Source organism: Malaclemys terrapin, chromosome 19, assembly GCF_027887155.1.
Source record: "Malaclemys terrapin pileata isolate rMalTer1 chromosome 19, rMalTer1.hap1, whole genome shotgun sequence".
Lineage (NCBI taxonomy): Eukaryota > Metazoa > Chordata > Testudines > Emydidae > Malaclemys > Malaclemys terrapin.
Window position 1 is genome coordinate 1,384,520 of NC_071523.1, and position 26,963 is coordinate 1,411,482.

The 26,963-nt window shown below is 57.9% G+C and overlaps 1 protein-coding gene across 4 annotated transcripts in view; it reads right to left on the bottom strand.

Moving 5' to 3' along the window:
• RAP1GAP (RAP1 GTPase activating protein) overlaps positions 1-26,963 on the bottom strand; it is a 185,412-nt gene that overhangs the window by 146,737 nt on the left and 11,712 nt on the right. For 3 of the 4 annotated variants that reach the window (XM_054009445.1, XM_054009444.1, XM_054009446.1), the window contains exon 2: positions 12,380-12,415. The gene's annotated coding sequence lies outside the window, so the exon portion shown is untranslated. Of the gene's footprint in view, positions 1-12,379; positions 12,416-14,166; positions 14,187-26,963 lie in introns of those variants that run through there. The other variant, XM_054009447.1, reaches the window with a different exon arrangement.

Genomic DNA, 26,963 nt, shown 5'->3' on the forward strand with positions numbered 1-26,963 from the left:
GAGTCCTGTGGCACCTTATAGACTAACAGACGTATTGGAGCATGAGCTTTCGTGGGTGAATACCCACTTCGTCTATAAGGTGCCACAGGACTCTCTGCTGCTTTTACAGATCCAGACTAACACGACCACTCCTCTGATACTTGATAATTACCTGTTCTGTTCATTCCCTCTGGGGCACCTGGCACTGGCCACTGTCGGAAGACAGGACACTGGGCTGGATGGACCCTTGGTCTGACCCCGTAGGGCCACTCTTATGTTCTTATTGTATTGTACGGAAATCTAAATAAACAAATACATTTGTCACCATTTAAAAAGCTTCCTGCCTATGGGCCAAGCAAAGCCCAGGGCCATTTTCTCTGTGTCATCTCACAGCAACAACCCATGTGTGCGAGCGAACAGAACAGAGTGGCTGGTCTGCAGCGCCCGCTGGCTATGGGCATTCAGGAACCACCTGTGGCAGAGCCATGCCACACAGAACAGCCATGGCCACCGTCTGGGCAGCTCAGGGCAAAGCTGGGCTCAGCTCGGCTCTTGTGATTTATGCATTGGGTGGGGCCAGACCAGCCTTCGTTTGGGGTTTGCATCAGGCCACCTCCTGCTCTCGGGTTTCACTTGGAAGTGAGGCTCAGCAAAACCACAAACGCAAGGATCCTTTTAGCCTTGCACTCCATGAACCGTCCTACCAGCCTGTGACCCAGGGGCTTCCAAGGGTCTGCTCCTAGAGGCTTTACAAATGGATGGTGCTCTATTGGAAACCCATAGCAGGGCCCAGGCCCACTGACAGAGCAGAACGCCCCCCCCCATACACACAAGCATAGAACCACCATTGAGAGGCCGCCCCCTCTGGCATAGCTGCCCTATTCCTTTCCTCTTGTTAATTACTATTATGTGTATTGGGTTAGCATCTAGAGGCCTCAGCTGAGATCGGGGGCCTGCTGTGCCAGGTGCTGGCTGGACCCTGCCGAGATCGGGGGCCCCCTGTGCCGGGTGCTGCCCAGACACCTAGTGGGAGCCAGTCCCTGCCTCGAAGAGCTTCACCTCTAAACAAACTAGATACACGCTGGAAGGGAAAGTGATTTGCCCATGCACAGGACAGTGGAGGCGCTGGAATCAGAGTTCACAGCTCCTGCTCTAGGTCTCTATCTACTGGACTTTCAATTCAATGTAATGGGGTGATGAGGGGAGGGAGACAGAGGGGGGCACTTCTGGAGGCTGCTGCCCACACCTTTGTCTGGAGGGATGAAGCTCTTGGTCAGGGGCTCCTTGCTGGGGGATAAGGTCTTTCCTCTTGCACTGGGTCTCACTGCTCCTCCCTGAGGGTTCTCTCTCCAGCCAGTGACAGCAGATGGTACCATCCTGGTGCCCTGCTCCCTGGCCCAGGTGCATTCACCCCCCCTTCCCATGCCAAGGCAGGGTGTCGGTGCCCAGGGTGGCAGATGTGACACTGACAACTGGGGAGTATCACATTGCTGGTTTCCACAGATGCCAGCCCCACACCCTGCAGGGCTGCTTAGGGCTCAGATGACTGCAGAGAGGTCACGGGCACATTCTTTCCCACATCAGTAGGGCTGTGGGAGCACATCAGGGCCCCCAAGGCCTCCTCCCCCCACGCAGCTAGGTGCTGTCAGTCCCTCCCGCCCTGCTCCCTCCATGCACTGTATGGAGCCGGTCTCAGTCTCTCCCAGGGGTCAGCACAGGTCTGTCCCTGTCGCTGGGCCGGAGCCTGGGGCCACAGCTCCCTGCTCTCTCTGCCTGCGCCTGAGAGGAGGCGACAACAGGCGCTGCAGGATTGTTGCCAGTTGCTATGGCTACATGGAAGAGTGGAAATGGGGAGACGGGGGAGGAAGAAGCTGACGGAGTCCCCCAGGGACTCTGCTCTCCAAGCTGCAGCCTGGGCTTGGCTGATGCCTATTAGCGCAATCGCCCTGACGCACCCATGCGCCCCTTCCCGCACATGCCAGAACAATGGGCCCCTCCAACCCAGCCTCTCTGACACCCCAGGCCAGTCTCCTGCTGCAGTGGATCAGACCAAGAGCCCATCTAGGCTGGCCTCCCATCTCTTCCACGGGCCCAAACCAGATGCTTCAGAGGACGATGCGAGGAACCCAGTACAGGATGAATGGGGACCAATCTGCCCACAGGGGAAGTCCCCCAATCCCTGGGCACAGCTCCTCCTGCGATCTCTGGCAGAGAACTGGCAGCACCCTGCCAGGAGTACAGGGAGCCATGTTCCCGGGCTGGCCAGGCAGCTGTAATGCAGGATGGTTCCAGCTGCGCTCTGTCCCACGGGGCTAGCGCTCTTTCCTAGGGATGGAAACTCTCCGAGTGAGACCAGAGGCTGCATTTCCTGCTCCCCCACCACCACCACCATCAGCCTCCCTAGTGATTCCTGAAGAAACGCCTGCCCCACATCGCCCCAGACGGACATCAGTGCCCCAGCCCTGTGCCACAAGCACCATTCTCCTGGCTCAGGAGTCCCTCAGACCACGCTAGAAGGGGTCAGTAGAGAGCCATGCTCAGCACACCCACCGATGGCCCCAGCCCTGTCAGCTCTGTGAACTCAGGATCTGAGTTCACACAGCTGGATTGGCTGCAACGTGGCTGGGAAACTATATTTGCCCCAAAAACCACACTAAGGAAAGTGTGGGGTGGCTTCAACACCTCACAGATGTGTGTATTTTATCCACACAGAACCATCACCATAGTACAGATGGGGAAACTGAGGCACTGGGAGGGGAGCTTCGCAAGGACACCTAGTAGGTCAGTAGAAGAGTGGGGAACAGATCACAGGGCTCTGCCCAATTCTTCATCCCCACTACAACTTCTAATGCATCTCAGCCTAGGCCAGACCCTGGTTTGATCTCATCTCTCTGATGGAGTAATTCCCAGCAGCCACCACCCCAGTGAGAGCAAACCCTCTTCAGAAGGGGGCAGCATAAAACAGCAGCTAGTGTAAGGGCCTGGGATGCAGAAGACTGGGCTATTCCTGAACATAAGAACGGCCAAACTGGGTCAGACCAAAGGTCCATCCAGCCCAGTATCCTGTCTTTCGACAGTGACCAATGCCAGGTGCCCCAGAGGGAATGAACAGAACAGGTAATCATCAAGTGATCCATCCCCTGTCGCCCATTCCCAGCTTTTGGCAAACAAGAGGCTAGGGACACCATCCCTGCCCATCCTGGCTAACAGCCATTGATGGACCTATCCTCCATGAACTTACCTAGTTCTTTTCTGAACCATGTTATAGCCTTGGCCTTCCCAAAATCTTCTGGCAAGGAGTTCCACAGGTTGACTGGGCGTTGTGTGCAGAAATACTTCCTTTTGTTTGTTTTAAACCTGCTGCCTATTAATTTCATTTGGTGACCCCTAGTTTGTGTGTTATGATAAGGAGTTAATAACATTTCCTTATTCACTTTCTCTATACCAGTCATGATTTTACAGACCTCAATCATATCCCTCTGTCCTTAGTCATCTCTTTTCCAAGCTGAAACGTCCCAGTTTTATTAATCTCTCCTCATATGGAAGCTGTTCTATATCGCTAATCATTTTTGTTGCCCTTTTCTGAACCTTTTCCAATTCCAATATATCTTTTTCGAGATGGGGCGACTACATCTTCACACAGTTGTCACGGAGTGTGGGGGAGTCAGGGCCCTGCACCCCTCTTCCTGAGATTCACAGTGACTCTCAGCCCGCCAGTAAAACAGAAGGTTTATTAGATGACAGAAGTGAGGTTCTTACCCATGAAAACTTATGCTCCCAGTACTTCTGTTAGTCTCAAAGGTGCCACAGGACCCTCTGTTGCTTTTTACAGATTCAGACTAACACGGCTCCCCCTCTGATATTAGATGACAGGAACACAGTCCCAAGCAGAGTGTGTAGGTACAACCAGAACCCCTCAATCAAGTCCTTCTGGGGAGTTTAGGGAACTTAGACCCCAGCTTGGGGTTCCCTGCGTTGCACCACCCAACCCAAATGGAAATTAAAAAATTCTCCCCCCTCCCCTCTCCTTTGTTCAGTCTCCCGGGCAGAAGGTGTCACTTCTCCCACTTCCCTCTCCCCCTCCCCCCCCCCCCCCCCCCCCCGCTCAGGTTACAGCTCAGGTAGCTTCCTTCAAGGGAAGTCCCCCATCCCCAATGCAACTTCCCTGCAACATTCCCAGGTCAGTCCGCCCCGCTCCCTGACCCCCTTCAAGACTGAACTGTACGGGGTCACTCTGACCAGTGACCTGGGGAAGTTCAGGGCTCCCTCTCCGGGACAACGCATCCGCTATCAGGTTGGCACTTCCCTTCACATGGACCACGTCCACGTCATAATCCTGCAGGAGCAGGCTCCACCGCAGGAGCTTGGCGTTGGCTCCTTTCATCTGGTGCAGCCAGGTCAGGGGAGAGTGGTCGGTGTGCACGGTGAAGTGACGCCCAAAGAGATATGGCTCTAGTTTCTTGAGGGCCCACACCATGGCCAGGCATTCCTTCTCGATGGTCACGTAGTTCTGCTCCCGGGGAAGCAACTTCTTGCTCAGGTACATGATCAGGTGTCTCTCCCCCTTTTCATCCTCCTGCATTAACACCGCCCCCAGTCCCGTGTCTGAGGCGTCAGTGAACACCATAAAGGCCTTGTCAAAGTCTGGGTTTGCCAGAACTGGGCCGCTGACCAGAGCCTCCTTCAGCGCCCGGAGAGCCTGCTGGCACTCCTCGGTCCAGACCACCTTGTCTGGCTTCCCCTTCTTGCACAGCTCAGTGATGGGGGCGGCTATGGAGCTAAAGTGGGGCATGAACCTTCGATAGTACCCTGCCATCCCAATAAAGGCTTGGACCTGCTTTTTGGTTTGCGGAGCGGGCAAGTCTCTGATCACCTCCACTTTGGCTGGTTCTGGCTTTAGGCAGCTGCTCCCCACCCGGTGACCTAGGTAGGATACTTCAGCCATCCCCACCTTGCACTTCTCAGCTTTTACGGTCAGCCCAGCCTCCTGGAGTCGGTCCAGCACTTGTTTACCCTGGGACACATGACCCTCCCAGGTCTGGCTAAAGACACAGATGTCGTCAATATACGCCACAGCAAAACTCTCCATCCCCCTCAGTAGCTGATCCACCAGGCGCTGGAAGGTGGCCGGTGCTTCCTTGAGGCCGAAAGGCAGGGTCAGGAACTCATAGAGCCCCAGAGGGGTGATAAAGGCCGATTTCAGTCTGGCATCTGCATCCAGTGGCACTTGCCAGTAGCCCTTTGTAAGATCCATGGTGGTAAGGTAGTGAGCTCCTCCTAGCTTGTCTAGGAGCTCGTCAGGCCTGGGCATGGAGTAGGCATCAGACACGGCGATGGCATTGAGCTTCCAATAGTCCACACAGAACCGGATCGACCCGTCCTTTTTGGGGACCAGCACCACTGGCGAGGCCCAAGGGCTGGAAGACGGCTGGATCATCCCCAAAGCCAGCATGTCCCTGACCTCTCTTTCCAGGTCCTGAGCAGTTTTCCCTGTGGCTCGGAAGGGGGAGCATTTTATAGGCAGGTGCGATCCTGTCTGCACCCGGTGGACGGTCAGATTAGTGCGTCCGGGCTGGTTGGAAAACAGCTGTTGGTACAGATGCAGCACCTCTCTGAGCTCAGCATGCTGGGCCGGGGTCAGCTGATCAGAGAGGGGAATTGCTTCCAGGGGGAAACCAGCTCTTATCCCAGGGAATAAATCTACTAAAGGGTCATCTTCCTGCTCCTCCCAATGTCCACACACGGCCAATACCACATTCCCCCTGTCATAATATGGCTTCATCATATTCACATGGTACACCCAGCGGTGGTGTGCCCCGTTCGACAGCTCCACCACATAGTTTACCTCGTTTAGTTGCTTGACAACCCTGAAGGGCCCTTCCCAGGCGGCCTGGAGTTTGGTTTTCCTCACGGGGATGAGGACCATCACCTGATCCCCGGTGGCGAAGGCGCGGGCCCACGCTGTGCAGTCATACCAGATCTTCTGCTTCCTCTGGGCTCCGGCCAGATTCTCCCTGGCCAGGCCCATGAGTTCAGCAAGTCTTTCCCAGAAAGTCAGGACATACTCCACCACCGACTCTCCCTTGGGAGTGGCCTTCCCCTCCCATTCGTCTCTCATCAGGTCTAGGGGCCCCCTTACCCGCCTTCCATATAACAGTTCGAAAGGCGAAAACCTGGTAGACTCCTGGGGTACCTCCCTGTACGCGAACAGCAGGTGAGGTAAGTACTTGTCCCAGTCCTGCGGGTGCTGGTTCATAAAGGTTTTTAGCATCATCTTTTGTGTTCCGTTGAACCTCTTCACCAGCCCATTGGATTGGGAGTGATATGCTGAGGCCCAGTTGTGCTGGACCCCACATTTCTCCCACAAGCACCGGAGTAGGGCCGACATGAAGTTGGACCCTTGGTCTGTTAAGACTTCCTTGGGAAACCCCACTCGGCTGAAAATGGTCAGCAGCACATCTGCCACAGTGTCTGCTTCGATGGACAATAAGGGCACTGCCTCGGGGTAGTGGGTGGCGAAATCTACCACCACCAGAATGTATTTCTTCCCTGACTGGGTCGTCTTGCTAAGAGATCCCACTATGTCCACGGCCACCTTCTGGAAAGGCTCCTCTATGATGGGCAAAGGCCTCAACGCCGCTTTCCCCTTGTCCCGGGCCTTCCCCATCCTCTGACAGAGGTCACAGGATTGGCAGTAGTCAGACATTGGTAAAGACCCCAGGCCAGTAAAAGTTCTGTAGCAGCCTCTGCCTGGTGTGCCGGATTCCCTGGTGCCCTGCGAGAGGGATGTCATGGGCCAGGTACAGTAGCTTGCGGCGATACTTCTGGGGTACCAGCAGGTGCCTCCTGATCCCCCAGGACTCCATCTCCCCGAGGGGAGCCCATTCGCAGTATAGGAACCCCTTCTCCCACAGGAACCTCTCCTCATGGTCTGTACCACACTGAGGTCAGCCAGGTCCCTTGTCTTCCGCAAGGAGGGATCTTTCTGCAACTCGGCCTGGAACTCGGCGGCTTGAGAAGGGACGGGGACCTGCTCCCTCTCGTCGACTGGGTTGGAAGCCACAGCCACCCCGAGCCTTGTCCTTGGGTGTTCCCTCCCCACCAGGGTAAGGTTCTGTGCCTCCGGTGTGACATCCTTCCCGAGGTCAGGGCGTAGTGCCCCTCGCCGGCTCTGGCTACGGGTCATGACTAAGACATGGGGGTTGCTTGGCCAGTCCTCTAGGTTCCCCCCCCCATCAACACCTCAGTGGGCAAATGGTGGTGCACTCCCACGTCCTTGGGGTCCTCCTTTGCCCCCCACTTCAGGTGTACCTTCGCCACGGGCACCTTGAATGGGGTCCCGCCCACCCCCATCAGGGTCAGGAAGGTGTTGGGTATCACCTGATCTGGAGCTATCACCTCGGGCCGGGCCAGTGTCACCTCACTGCCCGTATCCCAGTATCCATAGACTTTCCTCCCATCCACCTCCAGGGGAACAAGGCATTAGCTCTGCAGGGACAGCCCCGCGCCCACTCTGTAAACGGAGAACTTTGAGTCCGGAGTATCCGGCCCCCCAGAGAAGCTGGCCTGGGGCCCTTCTCTCTCTTGAGCAGTTGATAAGCTGCCAGCCCCTCTTGCCTGGGAAGCCTGCCCCTCGTCCGTCTGGGCCTCTACCAAGTTAACTCGGTGTTGGTTCGGTCTGCTCAGTCTGTCCTTGAGCTTGGGGCACTGGGCCTGAATGTGGCCTCTTTGGCTGCAGTAATAGCAGCTCATGACCCATTGGTCCCCTCGAACCGGTTGGTTGTCCCTGACACTGGGCGTTCCCCTTGAGAAGGGATTCCCCATATTCCCCCTTTGGGAGGTCCCCGGGTGACTCTCTCTCTGCATCGCAGTGGGCCTGTTCCTTTGGGACTCCTCCCTGCCACCCCCTGACCAGCTCTTCACAAACTCATTGGCCAGCCGCCCTGCGTGTCGCGGGTTCTCTGGCTTTTTGTCCCTCAACCACAGCCTCAGGTCGGATGGGCACCGCTCATACAGTTGCTCCAGTACCAGCAGTTTAAGCAGGTCCTCCTTCGTCTGGGCCCCATTTGCCCACTTGCTGGCATATCCCTCCATGCGGACGGCTAGTTGCAGATATGAGATGTCAGGGGGGTTTATCCTGACTCCGGAACCTTTCCCGGTACATCTCAGGAGTCAGTCCAAACTCATGTAGCAGGGCCTTTTTGAATAGTTCGTAGTCCCCTTTCTCCGCCCCTTCCAGTTGGCGGTACAATGCCACGACTTTGGGGTCCAGTAAGGGGGTGAGAACCTGGAGTCTGTCCACAGGATCAACCTGGTGCAGCTCGCAGAATGTCTCAAAGGCATCCAGGAAGTCATCCATGTCCTCCCCCTCCTTATGCTGGGCCAAGATGCACTTATCAAAGCTCCGTGCAGCCCTGGGTCCCCCCTCACTCACCACAGCCGGGGGCTCACTGCCCCTCAGCCTCGCCAGCTCCAGTTCATGCTGCCTCTGTTGTTCACGATCTGCCAGCTCTCTCAGTTTTAGCTCTTTCTCCCATTCCAGCCGCTTCCGCTCCATGGATGCTGAGCGTCACCGGGAGGATCCCCTGCTGGCCGGCGAGCTTTGCTGGGAGGATCCCCTGCTGGCCAGGGGGGTCATGGTGCCCTCGGTATTTGCTGGGTTCCTCCTCACCCTTCCCCAGGCATAATAAGGAGGGGTATCGGGAAGCCCTCAGCAGCCAGCTGACCACTCCCAGCTGGGACAGACACTGGTGCCTGCGCTACATCTGCCAGGCTGCTTCCCTCAGAGACAGGGATCAGTTCATTCGAGCGATCTCCCTCCTCCAGCTGGGCAATGAGCTGTTCTTTGGTGAGCCTCCCACTGTGCAGCCCCCTCTGCTTGCACAGCTCCACCAGGTCACTCTTAAGCCGCTTGGCATACATCTTCCTGCTGGCCACTCACAGGCCTGGGTGCTCACCGCTCCCCACAGTTTCCAGGGAGACCCCTAGTGTGCCAGCCCTTCTTGAGGTCACCATCTCTCTGCCAGGGTCGACTGCAGACTCCTCTGCCCTTGGGACCACTCGCTGCGATCCCCCGGGGGACCGTTACTGCAAAAGTCCTTCTCGCTGATCACACACTCCCAGGGGTGAATCGCCCCCTGAAACCGTCCCTCGTTGACTCTTCAGAACACCTGGTCCCCGTCAATCTCCCTTTGTTTTACTGCTCCCCAGTTGCTTACAGCAGGAAGCACCGTCCACGGGGTGCAGTAGATCCCACCACTGCCACCAATTGTCACGGAGTGTGGGGGAGTCAGGGCCCTGCACCCCTCTTCCTGAGATTCACAGTGACTCTCAGCCAGCCAGTAAAACGGAAGGTTTATTAGATGACAGGAACACAGTCCCAAGCAGAGAGTGTAGGTACAACCAGAACCCCTCAATCAAGTCCTTCTGGGGGGTTTAGGAAGCTTAGACCCCAGCTTGGGGTTCCCTGTGTTGCACCACCCAGCCCAAACGGAAACTACAAAAAACTCCTTCACCAGCTTTCTCCCCCATCCCCTCTCCTTTGTTCAGTCTCCCGGGCAGAAGGTGTCACTTCTCCCAACACCCACTCCTGGCTCAGGTTACGGCTCAGGTAGCTTCCTTCAAGGGAAGTCCCACATCCCCACTGCAACCCACCTGCAACATTCCCAGGTCAGTCCGCCCCGCTCCCTGCGCCGTCACAGCAGTATTCAAGATGTGGGTGTACCATGGATTTATACAGAGGCAATATGATATTTTCTGTCTTATTATCTATCCCTTTCTTAATGATACCCAACATTCTATTTGCTTTTTTGACTGCCCTGCACATTGAATGGATGTTTCCAGAGAACTATTCACAATGACTGCAAGATCTCTTCCTTGAGAGGTAACAGCTAATTTACATACATTTTATATGTATAGATGTGATTATGTTTTCCAATGTGCATTACTTTGCATTTATCAACATTGAATTTCATCTGCCATTTTGTTGCCCAGTCACTCAGTTTTGTGAGACCCTTTTGTAGCTCTTCATAGTCTGCCTGGGACTTAACTATCTTGAGTAGTTTTGTATCATCTGCAAATTTTGCCATCTCACTGTTTCCCCCCTTTTCCAGATCATTTATGAATATGTGGAATAGGACTGGGCCCAGTACAGACCCCTGGGGGACACCACTATTTACCTCTCTCCAGTCTGAAAACTGACCGTTTATTGCTATCATTTGTTTCCTATCTTTTAACCAGTTACCAATCCATGAGAGGACCTTCCCTCTTATCCCATGACAGCTTACTTTGCTTAAGAGCCTTTGGTGAGGGACCTTGTCAAAGGCTTTCTGAAAATGTAAGCACACTATTTCCCCCTGGCCAAAATGCTTGTTGACCCCCTCAAGGAATTCTAGTAGATTGGTGAGGCATGATTTCCCTTTACAAAAACCATGTTGACTCTTCCCCAACAAATTATGTTCATCTAACTGTCTGATAATTTTGTTCTAGTTTCAACCAGTTTGCCCGGTACTGAAGTCAGGCCTGTAATTGCCGGGGTCACGTTTGGAGCCCTTTTTAAAAATTGGCATCACATTAGCTGTCCTCCAGTCATCTGGTATGAAGCTGATTTAAATGATAGGTTACAAACCACAGTTAGTAGTTCTGCAATTTCACATTTGAGTTCTTCAGAACTCTTGGGTGAATCCCATCTGGGCCTGGTGACTCACTGACTGCCTATGGGGCCAGGCCCGCCTCCTGTCCCTGTGTCTCGCCTCCTCCAGCTGGGAACTGGGGGTCAGATAACACCAACCTAACCCCCCCCCCCCCCCGCATTCAAAGCACTCTGAGTTCTAGAGCCCCGTGCCCTGATCCAGCAGAGCTCCAGGCCCAGCTGATGCCATTGCTGCGGAGGGGGGAGGGGCAGAATCTCTTCCTAGCGCAAGTACTTATCCAGCCCTAGGATTACGGTATCCGAGCGCCTCACTAATAGCAGGGCACAGCTGTTACCCCCACTGTACAGATGGCAACTGCAGCAGAGAGGCTAAGGGACAGGCCCGAGGTCACACGGGAAGGCTGTGGCAGTGCTGAGGATTTCCCAGGTCTTAGCTAGTGCTCTGGCCACTGGGCAGCCCTTTCTCCCCTCTGAGTGGCTCTGTGGTGCTTCAGGGAGCCCTGGGAGCTCAGAGTCTGCAGCTCCCGTTCCAAGGCAGGAGACCGTCACCAATGGTGAAGCTAAAGCCTCCCCCATGCGCTGCGGGGGAGGAGGGTACTATGGGGTTAAAAACCCAGAGCAAGCTGCCCCTTGGCTCCCCTGGGGCTCTGCGACATCAACACTCCAGCTCTACGGTGCCACCTAATGGCTGCCTGGTCCGGCCCCCACAGGGCCAATGCAACGCTAGGCTCAGGGGCTGACATGCAGCTGGTGCGGGTCAGTGTGCACCCAGGCCCCAAGCCGAGCTCTGCCCTCTGGAGGCCACCTCCTGCCCTGTACAGCGCATGTCACAGGAACCTGCCAGGACCCAATGTGGCCAATGCCCCTCAGGCCCATGCCAATGCCAGACTCTGCCAAGCTGGCAGCATCCCTCTCACAGGGACAATGCCCCTTTCAGCTTGGCACCGCCCAGGCACCCAGAGCGTCTGGGAGGCGGCCAGGGAGCTAAGTGCCCATTGTCGGCTCTCAGGCTGCTTTGGCCCCGCTGCAGGAGCCCTGCAGGGGATGTGCCCCTGGCCCTCACGTCCAGACTCCAGCTACGAACTTGGTCCTAGAAATCCTCGTCCTGCCCCTCCCTTCACTCCGACCCTGCCCTGCCCCACACACTGCCACAGGCAGGTCACTGCGGGCACTGAGCCAGGCAAGCACCTATCACCTATCCCTGAGTGCTGGCTGCATGTTTGGAAACCCGGCCCCTGCTCATTCCGCACAAACAGTGACATTAAGACCCAGGATCCCACGGGATCCTCAGGGCCCCCTGGCATAGCCTCAGGACGTCTGCTCTACTGCAGCTCCCATTAGCCAGGGGCAGAACAATTGTCACTGGAATCCTTCAGCTCAGCCATTCTAGAGCCAACTCAGCTCCTCATGTCCTGTCCTGAACAACTAGTCCCAGCCCCTCCCTGCGCCCCCGGCAGCTGGCTCTGAGCCCATCCCAGCTCCCTGCAGCCCCCCACGCATGGCTCTAAGCCCACCCCATCGCTGTGCCCCACAACCGTGGGTGGGCTAGGCCTCTTGCTAATATCTCTCTGTCCTTCCAAGTGAGGGCTCCAGAAACTGCCCTGAGAGCCACAACACTCACAGCCTCCCCGCACCCCCGACAGCCTGAGCCCCTGGCCACCCCATGCCTTGGAGAGCCCCATCTGTCCCCACTCCACCCCGGCCTCCTCCAGGATGCAGCAAGGACCACAGGGCCAGTCACCTACTCACCGGAGGCGTCTGTGATAGATGAATGACTTGTCCACCCTGAAAAACAAGATGGAGAAGCCAGTTAGACGGGTGGCCAGGGCCCTAGGGGACAAGGGCCCCTCCAGCCTGCAGGGCTCCCTCATCCATCCATATCGCCCGGCTGGTGACCAACGGCCTCCAGGGGGACATCGGGGCCGCGAGGAAGGGGAGCTGTGTCCGGAGACCTGGAGAGCAGGCAGGGAGGGGCAGACAGCTGCAGAGAATGCTCTCTCGCTTGTGTGTGAGGGGATGGGCAGTCAGGGCTAGCCACGCAGGGCAGCACCGGGGGGCGAATGGGACTCGGGGAGCCACAGGGGAGAGTGTCTTGCAGGCAGCGGGAACCAAGCAGGGAGAAGAGTGATCCACGCCAGGCCTGTAGCCAGCAGCACCGTGTGGTGGAGCTGAGCTGAGCCGAGCCGAGGAGACAATGAGCTGGAGGGAACAAACCTCAGGCCCAATCAGCCAAGCTGGCAGAGAGAAGCCGCAAACCCAGGCAGAGAGGGCACCAGCACCAGGGAGAAGCAGGCCCAGAGAGCCAGTTCCCAGGCCCTGGCATCGGGCAGGACTCGGCTCAGCAGGGCTAGAGGGCTTTGGAAAGGCCAAGCATTCTCCCCATGACCCCACAGCTTGAGGTACTGGGACCCCTCCAGGCCAATCCCACGCTCCCTACCCCACACCCTTCATGCCCCTGACCACAGTGAGCACTCCCAGGATTGGACCCTATTGAATTGTGGCTGGTGCTTGGGACAGTCTTGGAGAAAGGGCTGGATGGCCAGGCCTGCTTATTATTAGCCACCATTCATCCAGACCCTTCACAGCCCCCCACTCTACCCTGTTCCCTTCCCACCATGCGGGGGGAACCTCTCAAACACGCCCTGGAGCCGCGGGCAGCAGCAGGGGCGAGGCAGGGGCAGGGAGCTGGGCAGAATGGGGCCTGGGGGGGATCCTGGCCCAGTCTCGTTCAGTCCGGAGAGCCTGGCGAGCCATTATTACTGGGTATGTTGAGGGGGCACACAAAGGCCACAATCATGATCCAGGCCCCCATTGAGTTCGGTGCCGTGCAAACCCCAACAAAAAGCCAGTCCCTGCCCCTCCCCCGTTCCACCGCCTGCAGCCCAATCTGTCCTCAGAGCAGGGGTAAAAACAAGTCTTGCGTCCTGGAACCTGTCCAGCCAGCTCAGGCATCAGGCAGCTTCCTGCGCAGCCCTGGGGCTGGCTTAAACAAGACACTGTCTGGAAACACCCCATGGACACTGCTTCCCCCAGCAGCAAGCTCATCTCCAGAGGCTGTTTCACCTGGGAGGAACCCGCCCCGCCCCGCCCCACGACTGAAACACAGACCGCCTGAAACGCAGCCACCTCTGGCATGAGGCACAGCTAGGGTGACCAGATGTTCCAATTGTATAGGGACAGTCCCAATTTTTGGGTCTTTTTCTTATATAGGCTCCTATTACCCCCCACCCCCGTCCCGATTTTTCACACTTGCTGTCTGGTCACCCTAGGCACAGCAGCCAGCGTGCTGCAAAACACAGCAGGGAAGCGATATGCTGAGCCAAGGCGCTGAGGCAAACCCCAAAGGGGCTTGGAACAGCCCCCAAGCCAGCCTGGCCTGGGCCTTCATGAAAATGGGGAGAATTTTAAACTTGGAGGGCCAGATCCTTAGCTGGTAGAAATCAGCATTGTGCCATTGACTTCAGTGAAGCAGCAGCAATTCACACCAGCTGGGGTTCAAGCCCATTGACTTCACTTGTGTTACAGCCAATTCTCACCAGCTGAAAATCTGGCCCCTCATTTCCTCTTCTCCATGCCCTCTGGCTGCATCTTCCTGGTCTCAGTCAATAACCAGACTAGTGAGTTTCCAGTTTGTTTCTAGTCAGTTTCACTTCCAGATTCTCCTGTAGGGCTCTGGGGGCTGAACACCCAGAGGAAGGGTTAAATCCCAAATCAGAGTTTTGTTTTAAGGTAACGAAGCTCTTCCTAGCCTCTTTGGTCTGGGTCTCTGGGGATTGCTGGCTGCCTCCTGGGAGGGGGCCCTTCTCTTTCCCAGGCAGGGCTCTTGACTCCGGACCGGAAGCTTAGGCCTGGTCTAGATGAGAAAAGAGACAACAATTTAACTAAATCAATGCACTGAAATTGGGGCAAACTCCTTAATGCTGATGCACTTAAACTGGCTTAACCGTAGCTGACGGCACTTCAGCTTGCATCAGTGAATAACCCCATTAAGTTAAACTGATTTATACAAGGGTTAAACCAGGTTCAGTGCATGCATGTGTGAGTGGCTGACACTGAAAACTGATCGGGGACTCCAAAGCTAAAAGCAGGAGCTGCTGCAGCTCTCTAGTGGGGTTGTAACAGACTCAGGCCCTCTGCAAACACTGGGCACAGCTGGGGAAGAGATTTCTCCATTTAACTAGCTCAGTGCAGTTAAACTGGGGCAGCTTTCCTCATATGCATCAGGCCTCAGCCCAAAGCCCCCCAGCTGCAAGGTGGCAGAGGGATTAGCTGTCGCTACTGGTCTCACTCTTGACTGAAGAGACTGATGCTGAACTGGGGGCAGGTCACAATAACGCCAGCTGAGCTCAGCTAACAGAAGCGTGGCAACGTTTCCCAGTCCCGGAAGTGCCGTGGACACTTGGTCAGGCAGCAAGACAGGCAAAGGAGGGTGTTACGGGTGCGCCAATTCCTCTGTCATTAGCACTGAGTGGGCAGTGCAGCATGTGCTGGGCAGGGCTGGGGCTGGAGACACTGTACGAAGAGCAAGGAACTGGCAGTGCAGTGCAGTGGCCGGAGCTGGCAGGCAGGAGCTCTGGAGTCTAGCCCCAGATCTAAGTGAGGCCGACACGGCGACATCGCACAGGGGTGTGACAAATCCACCCTGAGTGATGCAGTGAAACCCACCTAACCACCGTGTAGACAGCGCTAGGTTCTTCCCTCAACCTAGCTACTGCCTTCGGGGAGGTGGATAAACTGGGAGAGCCCCTTGGACTGGGCAGTCGCAGCGTGCCAGCTGGCACGGGGCAGTGACTAAAATGCACCCTAACAACCGTCACTCCCCAGCAGTGCCCCAGAGCTCACTCCAGTGAGTTCAGCGTGTGGGGCTGTGCCCACAAGTGCCAAGGTGCACACGTGTGGGAGGGGGGGAGCCTTGGTGCGAGGCATTGCGCAGCTGTGCTCAGCAGTTGCCTAGGCGACAGTCTGCACCCCACCTGGTGCATGGAGGAGCCCTTCTGGTGTTTGCAAGGCAAGGTGCCCTGGAGAGGCAGGTACGTGCTAATGTGCCTGAGCCCCCGCGGCCTGGTGATGTACAGAGGGTATCCTGGCAACTAATGCACTGTGAGCCCGGCCCCAGAGCAGTAAACACATTCCAACCAGATGAGGGTGAATTTTCATTTCTCCCCCAGCCCCGCCTAGCCTGGCTCCATTCCCAGCCCTTCAGAACAAGACTGGGGGTCATGGGGAATGATCAGCTGAACACGAGCTCCCAGGGCAATACCCTGGCCAAAAGGGTAATCAGGTACCTGGATTATGCATTCAAATATCTCGAGTAGGAGTCGAGAGGTTATTTTACCTCTGTGCTTGGCACTGGGGTGTCTGCTGCTGGCATCCAGCCACAGCTCAAGGAGGATGCTGATAAGCTGGAGAGGGGTCAGAGAAGAGCCAGGGGAATGATTAAAGGGTTAGAAAACCTGCCATATAGTGACTGACTCACGGAGCTCCATCCATTTAGCCTAACAAAGAGAAGGTTCGGGGGAGACTTGATCCCAGCCTGTAAGTACTTACGTGGGGAACAAATATTTCCTAAGGGGCTCGTCAGTCTGGCAGCGACAGGTCTGACCTGACCCAGTGGCTGGAAGCTGAGGCTAGACACGTTCAGACTAAGGCGAACATTTTTACCAGTGACAGTAATTAAGCATTGGAGCAATTCACCAGGGTCGTGATGGATTCTCCATCTCTGACTGTTCTCAAAGCTCTGCCCTAGGGATTACTGTGGGCAGGTCTCTGGCCAGGCCTATCCAGGGGTCTGGCCTGGTAACTAGGGGGCGTTGTAGACAATGGAGTCAGCGTCACCCCCAGTCTAGCTCCAACATCTCTCAGCAGAGGTACAGCAGGGATAGATAGGAGCGCTGGCTGGGGGAGCTCCCAGGGAGCCAGTTCTTGCCCTTGCCAGTCCCAGGCCTGTGTCTCTCTCCATTCCCCAGCCCTTGTAACACCAGCTCTACAGTGGGGGCAAGCTCAGAGCCACTCCCAGAGTAGAATCCCTCCCGCCTCCACCCCAAGAGATGGGATTTCCAGCCACCTTTGTGCAATGGGGGAACAAGACCTGCCAGGCGCCTGCCCAAGGAAGGGTGCCAGTTCCCCATTGGTGGGGCTGAGCCCAGCGGGTGAGGCAGGGCCAGGAGGCCAGGCCAGGGCTGTCCAATCAGCTTGCACCTCTCGGCCAAGGCGAACAAGGGACCGAGTAGTACCCGCACTGATCAGGCCAGTCTGAGCCCCAAACAACTTGTGGCATCTCAGCTGTGGTCAGACACGCCTGGGCCGGCCCAGGGCTCTCTGCTGACCAGGGCAAGGTTCAAAGCAACACAGAGGTGAAACGCTACAGCTCCCAGTGGGTGTCTGCACATGCCCCACCGCACACGGGCACGGGGCAGCAGCACCAGCCCCAGTGCTCAGCGATGGGAGCAACCCACCTTTGTGCAAATCCAGCAGCACCCCTTAATCCACTGTTGCCTGCTCGGTGTCTCCAGCGCCTTCATTGCAGAGGGCGGGCTCTGGGACAGGCCCTTGGAGTCACAGCACAAGTGTGGGGTCCCCGCCCTGCAGGGGAAGGGCTGCACCCAGGCACTTCCAGGCAGCAAGCCAGAGCCTGCAACATTTAGGGATGGGGTCCTGAGGTTCCCTGTCTGGGACCCACCAGCCTTTGGAGACCAGGCCCACCCAGCCCCCAGTGGCCACACAAGAGGCCATCAATCCCTGGCACCGCAGCGATTATTTTCCCATGTCCCCAGCTCTGCCCCAGTCCCTAGCCAGGGGCTGGCGCTGCAGTGTGTATGCTGGCAGCACCTTTCCAGGGAGCAGCGCAGCTGGGGCCATGGGTGCTGGGGCCAGACACAGGCGGGCGCTGGGAACTGATGCTGCACCTCCAGGCTCAAGGGGCGGCTGGAGCCCCATCCTGGCAGACAAGAGTCCCCAGCCCAAGTGCATCGGGGCGCATCGGGAAGGAGGGCGAGATGCAGGGTCTAAGCAGGGCCTGAAGCTCAAGGCCACCAACTGATCACAGGCCAGGGCTGACCGGCAGGAACCTGTTGTTTTAGCCCACTGGCTGTACTGCCCTGCATTTAACATAGCCCCCCATCCCCCAGCACAGCCCCCCAGCACAGCACCTCCCCCCCACAAGCACAGCCCCCCATCCCCGAATTTCCCCTCAATCCTCCAGAGCACAGACCCTGATCTCCCCCACACACTTCAGAGCCCCCATCTCCTCCAGTGCACAGATCCACCCCAGCCCACTGCCCTGCACACACTGGCCTCCTCCAGCCAGATCTCCCCAGGCCACCTGATGAGTATCCTCCAGCCCCCTGGCTCCAGCCCCAGGAGGCACAGAACTCCTCGTCCAGGTGTCACAGGGCTTGGAAGCAACTCTCCCATAACGCTGGGCCCAAGCCCCTCAGCCTCGAGGCAGCAGGCCCATTGTCCAGCCCCGTGGGCAGCCCAGTCCCGGCTCCCTGCCAGGGCCCATGTGCTGAACGAGAGCCATGATTCAGCAGGAGGAAATCACCGCAAACAGCATCGGGGCAGGCGGCCCCCTGAGCCAGGGCAGGTAAGTGCTGCATGCACCACGCAGCTTGGCCAGTGCCCCGCAGTCCTGATCTGCAGCGCCCGGCTAGCCCCGCCCTGCCCCCCCCAGCTCTGCTGGGCCCCTCCATCCCCCGCCCACAGCCCCGCCCAGCCCCCAGCTCTGCCAAGCCCCTTCATCCCTGCCCCGAGACCCCTGCCCTCCCCCCAGCTCTGCCGGGGCCCCTCGTACTGTTCCATTGCCAATTGCCCTGTGCAGTGCTGGTTAATGGCTCATGAGGGCAGGGGGTTAATCCGTGTCTGGCCGGCGCTGTGGTAGATACAGCAGGGTCTGAGCACCCAGTGCCATCATGATTACTGGCTCAGTGCAAGCCTACCAGCCCCTCCAACCTCAGTCCACTGCTGAGCTCCGAGCTGGGAGCCTGCCCCCAGCTGACTCTGTAGGGCCAGGTCCTAGCCCGCTGCTGGGACCCACATTCTGACGCTGGCCAATTGCCCCGTCATCAGCCGCCATCTCCGTTCACAGCTGGGACGCGCTCACCACAGCACGCAACCCCATCCCCTCCTGAACCCACAGCAAACCCTCCCCCACCACGGCCCCAGCCTCTGGGAGAACGGTGCAGCCACAAGGGACCTTCCCGTTATCTCTATAGGCAGCACCTTGCCCTGCTCTCAGACCCCTCCAAGAACTAGGGGGTGGGGCCAAACCGAACACCCTCCTCCCCCTTTCTCTTGCAAGGACCTGGGTTTGAATCCTGACCCAGGTTGCAAGTGAAACAAGTTTGCCGAGCTGAATTTCTACAGAATGCCCCCCGCCCCGTGAGAGAGAGAGCGAGCATCTGAGGGACATGCAGGGCTGCAGCTAGCGCTCAGTCTTTGGAGGGCAGATGCAGAAGGAGGTTTAAAAATTCTCTTTGACTCTGACACCAGCACTTCCCACAGCCCCCCAAGCCTGAGGCGCACCCCCAAACCTCAGCTGAGCCCTCCACCCCAGCAAGCGCCCTCCTCTATCTGGGCCTGTTCACGGCTGACTCCCACCAAGCAGGGACACCTGCCCAGAGAAGAGGCAACCTCAGATGGGGTGGTTGGGAAGAGGGACTGAATCCAGGCAGGGAGTGGGATCCAGTGGTTAGAGCAGGGGCTGAGAGGCAGGACTCCTAAGTTATATTCCCCAGCCATCACTAACCTACTGGTTTGGTGCTCAGACTAGGTCATCAGCATGGTCTCTTCTCAATGCATGATGCCCACCCACCACATTGCCAGCACCCTCCAGCCCAGGGGCACCAAGAGGAGGGAATGAGGAAGGCAAGGGGGGAGGGATAGCTCAGTGGTTTGAGCATTGGCCTGCTAAACCCAGGGTTGTGAGCTCAATCCTTCAGGGGCCACTTAGGGACCTGGGGCAAAAATCAGTACTTGTCCTGCTAGTGAAGGCAGGGGGCTGGACTCAATGACCTTTCAGGATCCCTTCCAGTTCTAGGAGATAGATATAGCTCCATAGATAGATAGATAGATAGATAAAGTGTCTGAGCGGGGAAACTGGGGCCCAGAAAAGGAACTTGCCGATGGCTACATGGTGAGCCAGTGCCCATGCAGAGAATAGAACCCAGGAGTCCTGCTGCTGAGTCGTGGGCTCTCCCTATATGGGCAGCTTCCTTGCCTGGAGGGAGACTGCTGAGTGGTACAATCCCTGCTTCTCTTCTGAGCTCTGGGTGCATGGGCACATCCCACACTCATTCTCCTGCTTGTCGCTCACACATTGTCTGTCCTTAGTCCCCAGGGGCTGTGAGCCAGACCCCCCAGCCCATGCCCAGCCCCCTTGCACCCAGTGCGAAGAGCCCACAGGCTCTTGCTGTCTAGCTCCCTGGTGTGTGCAAACACCTGCACCGTCAAGCAAGAGACACCCCCACCCCCACCCGTCTGAGCCACACAGGTACGGACCTGACCAAGAGTGCCGGGGCAGAGCTGGAATAGCAGGTACTGCCGCAGGAAGATCACAGAACCAGGGGAAGGGTGGCCAGAACTGGACTAGTAAAGCAGGCAGGAAATAGGCTGCAGATCAGGACTCGCAGAGCTGGGGGGGAGCCCAGGGCTGCAGGTCAAGATTAAGGGGTGCCGGCAGAGCTGTGTGTGGGGAGCAAAGGGCTGGGCTAGGAAGGGGGCTGCGAGTCAGGATTGAGGGGTACCAGCAGAGTTGCTGGGGGAGCTCAAGTCTGGGTTAGAAGGGGGCTGTGGGTTGGAAGTGAAGGGCACTGGCTGTGGGGAGCCCAGGTCTGGGGTAACAGGGGGCTGCAGGTTGAGAGTGGGGGCACCGACAGAGCTGCATGAGCAACTTTGCCCAGCCCCCATCCATTCTGCCCAGCTCTGTTGCTCTCATGTGTGTGGGTCTCAGGGACCCCTCCCTGCCCACAGATGCCGGGTGCTCCCTGGGTGCAGCGATCCCAGGCGAGTGGCCCTGTGCGGGGGCACCTACCCTCCGTAGGCTCCGAAGGTGAAGCTCCGCTTCCTGGCGCTCATGCCGGCAGGCGCGGGCAGGCCAGCTGTTGGAGCTGGGGACGCCAGTGACAGCCTGTCCCGATCGCCGGCAGCTGCAGAGTCCAGAGCCAGTTACGCTACCGGCCTCGCCTCGCTGCCTCCCCGCCCCCTCCCCACCCGCTCCAGCTTCTGTCCCGCCCAAACTTTGCCCGGCTCCAGCCAGCACAGACAGGGCAGGCCCTGGCTCTGCCAATGGGTAAGTGTCACCCAGCAACCCAGCCGTGCCTCGCAGGGCCCCTGAAGCAGGGAACCACCTGGAGCAGCTGGCGAGGAGCTGCCCAGGGAGCCATTAACTCCACGTCTCCACTGGGCACCAGGGAGCCCATTAGCTGAGCGGGGCTGGTGCCTGCCATTCACCCGGGAGCCTCACCAGCACCAGCCATTTCTCATGGGTACAGAGACCCCAGCCCCCTGTCACACCATCACCGATGGGGTCTCGGCCCCAGCCAGACCCGCTCCTGGAGGGTTAGCACCATCAGCACAAGGAGCCACAAGCAGGGAGCACTCTCCTCTAGGCCACAGCTGGTCCCCAACCCGGCGCTGCTGTGAGCTTCTCCAGGGCAGTATCACAAACCTACACACTGGGCATCACAGCATCGAACTGAAGAGAGGGAGCTGTACAAAATGGGGGGGTGAGGTGCGCATGTTTGGGGGGATTACACAAAATGTGGGAGAGCCTGGACATATTTAGGGGGGCTGCACAGACCAGGAGGGGGGCTGGGCGTGTTTGGAACGCATTGACCACAACCCCCAGGCAGCGTGAACCCAACAAGCCTGTGGATTGTTCCCAGGGGGAGGCGGGTGAGTGGAGGGAGGGAAGGGATACTGGCAGCCCTTGTTCTGTGCCCCAGGGCAGCGCCCACTCGGCCCAGCTCGGCTCCCGGGGCGCCTGCCAGGCTGGGCGGGGGAGGAGTGAGAGGCCAGGACGGGCCCAGCAGGGAAATCAATTGGGGTGGGAGCAGAGTATCGGGTTATGTGGCTGCCAAGCACCGACCCACCCAGCCCCCAACTATACAGCCCTGCACAACCCACACACACACACACACACACACACACTATATTCCTACACACATGCACAAACACACTGTACCCCCTGCACAACCCTACACACACACAGTATATCCCCTGCATGCTATTCACACACACTGTACCCACTGTAAATCTTACACAGACACACACACACTGTACCTGCTCCACGACCCTCCACACACATACACTGTACACCCCTGCATAGACACACACACTACTTTCTGCATACACAGCTGCACAAGCCTGCTCCACACACTACCCCCTGCACCTTACACCCCTACACAACCCTACACACCCACAAACACACACACTATATCTTCTGCATCATCCAAGACACACACACTGTATGTACTCTGCACACCCTACACACATACTATATCCTCTGCATTATCCTATACACACATTGTATCCCCTGCACAACACTCCACACAGACACACACAATACCTCTGCACAACCCTATATACACACACACACTATACACCTTACTCTCCACTATACACTCCTTCGCAACCCACACAATACCCCTTGCACAGCCCCCCACATTATACCCTCCAGCACAACACACAAACACTATACCCACACACACACACACTATACCCTCTGCACCATTCTATATTCCTACAGACACACACAATCCCCCTGCACAACCCTATACATCCTACACAACCTGCCACTGTACCCTCCTTCACAACCCACCTACACACACACACTACGCCCCAGCACAATCCCCCCCACACTATGTACCCCGCACAACCCCCCCAACACACACTATACCCCCTGCAAAACTCCTCTACCCACACTATATAACCCTTGCACAAGCCCATCACACACACACACACACACACACAATCCCAGCAAAATTCCCACAAATACCCTCTGGCACAACCTATACAAACACTACCCCATACACACCTCCCTGCAGAACCCCTCTCCACAAACACACTATAGCTCCCTGCACAACATCCCATCCACACAGTATACCCCCAGCACAACCTACACACACATACTCTGCCCTCTGCACACATACCACCCACACTTTACCCTCTGCACAACCCACCTACACACCCACACTATCCCCCCGCAGAACCTATACACACATACCATACCCTACAGCACAATCTAAACACACTACACCCCCTGCACAACACACACACACACTGCCCCCATGTGCCCCCCACTATACCTCCTGCACAACCCCGCCCACACCACACTACACACACAATACTCTCTGCACACACCCCAGCACACTCACACACCCTACCATAGAATCTCAGGGTTGGAAGGGACCTCAGGAGGTCATTTAGTCCAACCTGCTGCTCAAAGCAGGACCAATCCCTATACCCCCTGCACTCACACCATACCCTCCCTCCCAGCACAACCCCCTCACCACACACACGCACACACCCACTGCTGCTGGCTTCCCACACAGCAGCACACCACAGCCCATGTCAGCCACCTCACCGCTGGGCACCCTGATTCCTGCTCTGTCCGCCCCGGCACCCTCCCTGAGCTCCCCGGCCCCTGCCAGCACCTCCTGGCTCTGTCCTGCAGCCAGGCGAAGGGGTCCCAGCAGCCCCCACAGCCTGGCTGTGGCTGTGTCCAGACTCACATGCTGAGCAGGGCCCTGCCGAGCCGAGCCTGGTGTGAGGAACTGGGACTGTTCTTAATGGGGTCTTTGAATGCTGAGTGGGGAGTCTGGCTGGGACAGTCTGCACTGGGGGATGGGAGACTGACCTTGAGGGAAGATACCTGAGCATGTAAGGTGAGAACCCAGAAAGGGGGTTGGAGCCAGGTGACACCTCTGCCTGGGAAACTGGACAAAGGCTGGGGGAGGAGCCAGGGAGAGGCTGGAGGGAGTTGGAGTTTCAGGAGCTGGCTGGTGTAATGGAGGGGAGCCCAGACGCCCCTGGGACCCCAAGATGGACCTAACTGGGGGGGGGTCCTGTTGGCTGTACCTGCAAGACCTGTCTTGGACTGTGTTCCTGTCGCCCAAATAAACCTTCTGCTTTACTGGCTGGCTGAGAGTCCTGGTGAATCGCAGGAAGCCGGGGGTGCAGGGCCTTGTCTCCCCCCACACTCCTTGACACCTGGGCACAGCGCTAGCAATACCCCGAGTGCACACAGAGCACTGGGAGCTACTGCGTGAGACATCACACCACGGCCCGGCCCATCCTCAGTCACTGGACGTCTCATGGCCCCTTCACATTCAGGGCCAGCCCTGGCCTCCTGCCCAAATCCCAGCTCAGGGGATATCCCCGTCCACCTCCCCAAATCAACCCTGGCAGCAGCAGCGAGATGGGGAGTCGCAGTTGCTCAGTGTCCTATATCATGGTATTGCTATGAGCTGTTAAACAGCACCCCAAAAGTGGCTGCACCTCAGTGGCTGGAAAGGCAGAAGCTCCTTCTGTCCTGGAGAAATCCCCATTAACACTCATGAGACTCATGCAGCTCCGAGACATCCCCTCACCCCCAGACACACAGGAATAGCTCAGGGCTGGGCAAAGGGGCTGGCCTGAACTCCGAGAGAGCCATGCTCAGTCTATCCCTGCCCTGCTGCCATGGGCTCAAGCATGGCCCCCTGCCCCAGACGGAGTCTGGCCCCTGACATCTCAGGCTCTATCCGCCCAGGTGAGAGCCCCCCTTGTATGTTACACATGTGGAGTAAGTGCCTCTGTGCCAGCCCCATCTCTTCCCCTCTCCACACCCAGCATCCTGCCATGCTAGCGTGCCTGCTGCTGGGGCACTGGCCTCACGGGGCGCAGCTCCAGGGGGCACTACTCAGAAGCCAGGGATCATTAACGAGCCAAGGTTCCTAACGCCGGCTCTCCAGCCTGGGCGGGATGTGCAGCCCAGCGAGGGGAGCAGTGCCACCAGCTAACGCTCCAGGGGGCAGGCTCACACCTGTGGCTGCTTTGCCCTTCCCTTGCCAGACCCTGCCACTGCTCCCACGGCAGGGGCAGCACCAGAGACATCTCAGCCCCCAGGCCGGAGGTGGGGCCATGCTGGCCCCTTGCTGTCACTGTGCCCAATCGCTGCCTCTGGGAGATGGGGCCACCAGCAGAGCCTCCGTTCAGGCCTGGGGCCCCGACTCCAGCGTGAAAGAGACCACGTGCCTGTTCTGCTCACCTACCTCCCTGAAAAGCAGGAGCAAACCAGCCTTGGGCTCACTAAGGGCAGAGCCAGGCAGCCCCAGGAACCACTGAAAGCAGAGTGGTGCAGGAGGGGAAGGAACCTCCCAGGCCCCCAGGCCAGCCCCCCCGCACTGAGGCCTTTCTGCTGGAGAAGGTGGATTTTAGCACACATTAATGCTGACTGCTGCAATGGGAAGGGGGAAGGGACCTGGGGAGGCACCTGGTCACATGGGAGTGGACAGCTGTGCAACAACTGGATCTAAATAAAGGCTTTGAAACCCCACCCCTAGGACCTCACTCTCTGAGGCTGCTTCTCAGCTGCTGGGTGGTAGGGATGGTCTCTGTGTTGCACAGGGGCAGGGTGGCAGGGAAGGGGGGAGCGAGTGCATTCTGACCCCCCTCTCAACTACTCCCACCAAAGCCTTTGAAAATAGAGCCAACCTCCCCTCCAGCATGTTCTCAGGCCCCCAGTGCCAGTGCAGGCTCAGCCACTTGAAAAAGCAGCAGCAATCAATGGGGCTCCTCTGAGAAGCAAATGCAGTGAGCGAGTGGCGCAGTTAGAGACCGTAATGGCCCAGAATAAATAACCCTGGGACTGGCGAGATAACCCGGGGTGCCAGGAAGGGAGGTGCAGCCGGAAGGGGTGTGAACCCAGACAGAGCATCTCTCTGATAGTGCAGCACACACACACACACACACGTGCACGAGCCAAATCTGCCAGGCACTAGCTCACGTGCACGTATACAAGCAAATGAGCACAATCGTACAAACACGGGCATGCCCCTCCCTCCCCCACGCACTCACGCTGAGGGCGTGCTGCTTCCTGCAGCGAGGGAAGGGGCTCGTCAGTCATTAGCCCACCTCCCCCAGAGGCGGCAGCTAGCTCAGCCTCGCAGTGTGTATGCGGGGGAGCGACAGTTCTCACAGCCCTGACTGATGCAGCAGGGTCACCCAAAGTTGTGGGTGCAGAGCAGGCTGGGCCTCAGTGACACTCACCCGCAGGCATGGTCATATGCCCATGCATGGATCGCACACGGCCCTCACACCCCCTCCCATAAACAGACAGACACCCCAATGCACATGCAGACACGCTGCACAATGCAAGCATGGGCAGGTGCAGGCACGTGGCTGGGGCCCCCCTCCCCATCTCAGCACCGTGGTTGGACCAGGCCACGCCACTGCCATAAGGACAGTGAGGTGTCAGCAGAACAGCCCAAGGCAGCGCTGCCTCCCCACCCCAGGGGGAGCGGCTGCCCCTGCAGGGCCTAGTCAGGGCTGCAGGCGCGGAACAGGTGGCCAAGGGCACCCTCTGCTGCACAGACGGCGAAGGAGAGGTGGGAGCAGCGAGGGCTTTGCCAGCACCCTGGACAGCACCAAGCTGCCTGGGGGAGCATTGGGGATGGGGGGAGACTCGGGCTCGTGCCCAGCCCTCCATGTTTGCTTGCAGAGCCAGGATTTCCTGAGAGCCCCCCGCTGTCCATAGTACAAGGCCGCTGCACGGTGACCTGCATGGAGGGGCAGGCGCACAGGGACCAGTGTTGCCATTAACGGCCAGCCACGGGCCATGTACTGGGCTGGAACTGACCATGAAACTGAAGAGTGGAGAGGAATCCACCCCTGGGGTCCCTGAGTAGACAGCCGTGGGGGGAGGGGGGCTGGATTCCCAGATCTCAGCTTGAACCAGGCTCTTTCCCAGCTTCTCCTCTCCCCCTTTGCCTTGATCTCCTCTTCTCCTGCGTCTCCCCGCAGCCAGCACCCCAGCTGCCCCCCCCCAGCTCCCGGGGTCAGTCGGGGCTGTGGTGTATCCGAAGGATCTCTGCAGCAACCCCCACTGCTGGCAGCAGGGCGGGCTGGCTCCAGCAGACCTGGGGGGGATGGGACACAAAGAACCACTATTGAGACACCAGTGCCGGCGCCCCATTGGCCCACCATGCTGCCGCCAGTGCCCGCGGGGCAGACGCTCAAACAAGCACTTTGGAAGGGGGTGGCCAACCTGAGCCTGAGAAGAAGCCAGAATTTACCAGTGTTGTATATTGTCAAAGAGCCACAGTAATACGTCAGCAGCCCCCACTCCCAGCAC